A 6,119-nucleotide genomic window follows, 5' to 3' on the forward strand; every position below is an offset into this window, starting at 1 on the left:
ATCCTGTAAATGTATCTATCATGACTAATAGGTGTTTATACCCTTGAGAAACTGGCATCTGGGTGAAGTCCATCCGCCAGTCTTCTCCTGGGTAGGCCCCACGTCGTTGGACGGGCTGGGCCAGCTGAGGTCTTCGAGCTCCTTGGAGGTTGTTTAATTGGCAAGTGGGACAAGAGGAGACCACCTGTCTTATAGTTGTTTGGAGGCCTGTTCCTCTGAAGGACCTTTCTAGTAATCTTTGGAGGGCCTTTTTTCCTAAATGAGTAGTGGCATGTAAGGAGTTAACCAGCTTCCATTGGAGGTTCCCAGGCAGAAAAAGGAGTCCCTCCTTTCGGAACCACCCCATATGATCTTCTTGAAAGCCCTCGCTCTTAGCTTTAAGAGTCTCACCTTCAGTATATGAAGGAGTTTCTGGCAAATTAGTCTGTGGAACTAGGGTGGCAATCCCTATTAGTTCATGGTTCTGTAATGCTGCTCCCCTAGCTGCCTGATCAGCTGCTTGGTTCCCTCGTGCCACTTCCATGCTCCCTTTTTGGTGCCTTTTATAGTGGGAGACTGAAACCTCAGTGGGCAGATGGACTGCCTCCAAGAGTAGAAGAATCTGATCACCACATTTGATTGTGGACCCTCGGGTGGTCAAGTGGCCCCATTCTTTCCAAATAGCTACATGTGCATGTAGCACCAGACAGGCATACTTGGAGTCAGTGTAAATGGCTATTTTTTTTCCTTTTCCTAGCTCTAAAGCTTGAGTCAGGGCTATGAGCTCAGCTAATTGGGCTGAAGTACCTGGTGGCAAAGGCTTAACCTCTATGGTCTCAAAATTGGAGACTACTGCATACCCAGCTCTTCTTTTTCCACCCAAGACAAAGCTGCTTCCATCAGTGTACCAGATTTCCTCAGGATTGGCCAGAGGATCTTCTGACAACCCCTCTCGGGGTTTTGTCCAGTGGTCCAAGGTTTCTAGACAAGAGTGAAAGGGAAGAGAGCCCTCGGGGGTAGGCAGGAGGGTGGCTGGGTTAAGAACCTCACAAGGGGATATAGTGAGGCCTGGATTTTCCATCAGCATTACTTGATATCTGAGGATTTTTTGATCAGACATCCATAAATGGCCTCTCCCATTTAGGAGTTGTTTTACTTGGTAGCTGGTAAAAATAGTTTGCCCCCAAAGGAGAGTTTTAAAGCATCTTCTATCATGATTGCAATAGCTGCAAGATTTCGAAGGCAGGGGGCCCAGCCTCGGGTAGTTGGATTGAGCTTTTTGGATACATAAGCTACAGGCTGGGGCTCAGATCCCAACCTTTGAGTTAACACTGTCAAGGCTATTCTCTCTCTTTCATGGACATAAAGTTGGAATGCTTTTTCTGGGTCTGGCAACCTCAAGGCAGGTGCCTGAGTTAAGGCCTGTTTTAGTGTAGCCTCTGCCTTCTTTTGAGGAGTTCCCCACATCAGTGGGGTTGAATCATCTCGTTCCTTTAAGCTTTCATATAAGGGCTGGGCAATTAGAGCATAGTTGGGTATCTAGATTCTACAATATGCAGTTAGCCCCAGGAAAGCTCGCAATTGTTTTCGAGTCATGGGGGAGGGCAACTGGAGGATTCCTTGTACCTGATCAGAGGACAGCCTCCTGGACCCATGTGTAATCTGAACTCCCAGGTAAGTGACCTTTGTCTTGACCATCTGTGCCTTAGCACGGGAGACTTTATATCCCCTTTCTGCCAAGAAGTTTAGAACCTGAATTGCATGTTGTTGGGCACTTTTCTCATCTGGAGAGCAGATTAGTAGGTCATCTACATATTGTAATATTTTCCCATTGGGTCCCAGGTCCAGATCTAGAAGGTCCTGGTTAAGGGCCTGTCCAAACAGGTGGGGGCTATCTCTGAACCCCTGAGGTAATACTGTCCAAGTCATCTGTTGGTGTTTTTCTCCTGGGGCCTCCCACTCAAAGGCAAAAAGATATTGGGATTCTTTAGCTAGTGGTATGCAAAAAAATGCATCTTTGAGATCCAAGATTGTAAACCACTTGGCACTGGGTGGGATTTCTCCCAAGATTACATAGGGATTGGGTACTGTGGGATGGAGGGGGACTACAGCTTCATTTATGATCTGGAGATCTTGAACCATTCGCCAGGTTCCGTCTGTTTTCTTTACTGAGAGGATTGGGGTGTTACATGGCGAACTGGAGGGGACCAATAGCCCACAAGCAAGGAATTTATTTATTAAAGGCTGTAGTCCCTCTCAAGCCTCTCTTTTGAGAGGGTATGGTTTCCGGTTAGGAAACCGAGTGGGATCTCCAAGGACAATGATGACCGGTTCAGCTTGGTGGGCTCGTCCAGGAATCGTCTGGTCCCACACCTGGGGGTTAATTTTGTCTTCCCATAGTTTTTGGCCCCTCTCTATTGAAGGTGTAATGGATTCTTTAGTAGTAACCAGGAGCTGTAGAGCTTTAGGGGCTGAAAAACTTCCCATCACAAGGGAGTATATCTCTTCCCAATAAGGGAGTAGGACACTCAGGGACCACCAGAAACTGGTGGGAAAATATTTGTCCATCCCAGCAACAAAGAAGTGCTCGGGTGAATCTTTTAGTAGTTGCTTTTCCTGTAGCACCCAAAATGGTACAGGTTTGGGAGGAGAAGGCTCCGGAGTAGGAGATCAAGACAGAGTAGGTAGCCCCTGTGTCAACCAAGAAATTTTCGGACCTACCTGCCACATCCAGTTGCACCCTTGGCTCCAGCCCCGTGATGGTTATCTGTGTCAGGCAGGCTGGCTGGAGCGGGACGCTTCAGTCCTCTTGAACCATCATGAGGGTAGGCTTGGCACTTGACCTTGAGGCTCTTGGGTCTCGAGGGCAGACTGCCACCCAATGTCCCAGTTGATGGCATTTGTGGCAAGCCATTCTAGGAGACTGGTCACGGTTTGGACACTCTTGGCCCAATGCCCCGCCTGTCTACAGATCAGGCATTTGTCTCGTGCCTTGTCCTTCAAGGACTCAGAGTTTGCCATAGGGCTTCTCTGGAGAGCGGCCAGCATCTGGGCATGCCTTGTCTCTTTCTTTTTCTCCCTCTCCTGGGCCTTGGCCTCCTTCTCCTGTTCTCTGTTATAAAAGGTATTGGTGGCTGTCTGGACCATCTCATCTAAAGAGGCAGCAGGGTCCTGCTGTTGTAGCTGTTGTAACTTAATTCTGATATCTGATGCACATTGGGACAGGAATTTGTCCTTTAAAATCACCTGTCCCTCGTAAGAGTCTAAGTCCAGATTGGTAAACTTTTGGAGTGCCTCTTTTAGCCTTTCCAGAAAGGCAATGGGGTTCTCATTGGGCTCTTGAGTTATTGTTGAGACCCGGCCATAGCTAATTACTTTTTGTTGGGCTGTTTTCAGTCCTCTCTTCACGCAGATTAGAAAATGATCTCTTTCCCAGGTGTGCTCAGGGTCATTATAATTTCAATTAGGATCGGAGGCAGGAACTGCAGTTTCCCCTACTGGATATCTATCACTGGACATGTGAAGCCCTGTTGCATATCTCTGGGCTTCCTTTAAGACCCTAGTATGTTTAGGGTCAGATAAAGTTTGAGTAAATATGACCATGATGTCTTTCCATGTCAAGTCAAAGGCCAAGGTAATATGTTGGAATGTATCTATATATTTGCCTGGGTCATCTGTATAGCTTCCCAGGTCTTGTTTGATCTGTCTTAGTTCTAAAAGGGAGAAGGGCTTATGGACCCGGGTTGGTCTGAATTCTTCTCCAGTTTCAACTAAGGGACATACTCGAGCTGGCTTTTGTGGAGGGGGTGCTTCCAGATATGGGGGCACGTTTGGATACAAGGAAGGAGCACCAGGCAACTCGGGAGCTGTGGGAGGTGAGCCTTCACGAGGGCGTTCCTTTTCTTGGTTGCCTGTGCCTAACACCATTTGCCTAGTGGGCTCACTTTTAGGGTGTACAACAATCCCATACTTAAGACAGAGTTCCTGTATGTCTCTTAGTCGGAAGAAAATTTGGACATAAGGGATCTCTGTCCACTTCCCTTGTCTTTTGCAGAATAATTCTAATTGCAGGATGGTATTGTAATTTAAAGTTCCATCCTCAGGCCAGTGTTCCTCGTCCCCCAGTGGATACTGTGGCCACACAGTGGCACAAAAGAATTTCAAGCGACTTCTCCTTAGAGCTAGAGGGTTGAACAGCTTCCATTTATCAAGGATGCATCTCAAGGGCATCTGCTGGGAAGTGGATTGGTTATTTCCCATCTGAAAGACAGTCATGACAGGGAGAAAAGAAAATGACATCTTTCGATTTTTATGGGTGGACTTCCTTAGGGGTGAGTCTTTCTGAAGCTTATCCTACCCAGAACTGTTGCAACCTGAGAGCCAGGCGTCCCTGGGTCAGGGATCAGATCCCCAGGCAGGCTGAGGCATGACAGCCTCCTAGAGATCCAATCCCTGGGCAGGTCGAGGCGTGACGGCCTCCTGAGAATTGGGTCCCTGGGCAGGTCGAGGCGTGATGACCTCCTGGGACCCCTGGGACTGGCGGATCCCCGAGCAGGTTGAGGCATGACAACCTTTTGAGGACCAGATCCCTAGGCATGTCAAGGCGTGATGACCTCCTGGGACCCCCCGGACTGGAGTTGGGTGTCCCCAAGGTCTCCAGTGTGACCAGTACTGGGTAGGATTAGGGGATTGGATATTATAGAGTATTTTCCTACCAAGGCCAGCTATTTTCTGATTGTCTCTCCAGAAGATTGTAGAGGCAACCTTGTGGGTCTGGATGGGGCTCAAGAAAAGAGCATGAAACAGGAGGGAAGGGGGCAGAGCACAACCTTTGAAAGAATGACATAGCACAAGGGTATAATGTAAACCAATTAAAACCATTTGGGTCCAGATGACAAGTCAAATTCAAGTAAACCTTAATCCCCGATCTATAAGCCAACAGACACACCCAGAGGTGGCAGGACAGCTCCAAGGCACTGTCAAAAGATGGAGGAGTGGGTGGTTCCCCAATGGCCGGGATGATCCTCTCACTCATTAGCATGTGAATTCACCACGCTCGCAAAACCAGGCTGCCATTCCACGGCCAGTACCCTGTAGAGTGGGCGCTTCTCTCTGAATCTTAACAAGTCTGCCTCTTATCTATCACTTTGACTCTCAATGAATTTTTGCAATGAGACATCAGAGCCTGAGCTTCATTAGGTCCTGAAGCTGGGCATCCTAGGTTTTGGTTGGGCTCAAGTCCTGACCCAGAAAGAGAGCTGAAGGACAGGAGGAAAAAGCAGTGGGAAAAACGTGTCAAGGAATCTCCTTCATAGCCCGCCAGAAAATTTGCTAAATATCTGACCGGTGCTCAGTTTCATTGGTCTGATCCTTGGCACAGAGAAGAGAAAGGACAAAAGAACCCCTACCTGCTTGTGTAATAGCTACTGGAGCTCAGCAGATAGCGCCTTTGGGACATGTTGAGGAGCAGTCTCTCCAGAGTCCCTCAGTTGTGTTCCCTGTCGCCTGCCTGTTCGCGGGAGGTTTGAGGAAACAAGAAACGAGAGATTGTAAAGGAATTAAGACTTCGTTAGGCATGTCCCTCCAGCCATAGGAGCAAGGACCTCTTACCTTAACCAGAGGTCTTTTGGAATCTGAGACTGGGCCGCATGAGCTTTCTACTGAGTTTGTTTTTCTCTGTCTCAGTTTCCAGCACGATGGGCCTTCCCTTGCTCTGGGTTTCTTCGCCTTCCACATCTAGCATGGGAGCTTTGCTGAGTTGGGCTCCTGCTGTGCTTGGCCTCTTCCACGCAGAGGTGGTTTCAGCCAGGTTAAACCCAAGTCACGGCACCATAGATGTCACGTAGTGTATGTTCCTCTGTTCTTTCTCTTGTCACAACAAAGATTTGGAGTGATAGACATTAAAGCCCCCTCAGCGTGTCACAGCTCTCAGGTCTTGGATAGACCGTGTTATAGCTCTCAGATCTTGAATGGACTGTGTTATAGCTCTTAGACAAGTCAGTGTTACAGCTCAGTGTTACAGCTCTATTTTATTTAGAAGATAGCAGGAAAATCCATCTTCAAGGTGTAAAGGCACTTCGATCCACAGACACGAGGAGAAAAGCGCCCCAGCGCATAGGGGAGAGAGAGCGAGCTAGCTT

This window comes from Bison bison, unplaced genomic scaffold (assembly GCF_000754665.1).
Source record: "Bison bison bison isolate TAMUID 2011002044 unplaced genomic scaffold, Bison_UMD1.0 scf7180017864163, whole genome shotgun sequence".
Lineage (NCBI taxonomy): Eukaryota > Metazoa > Chordata > Mammalia > Artiodactyla > Bovidae > Bison > Bison bison.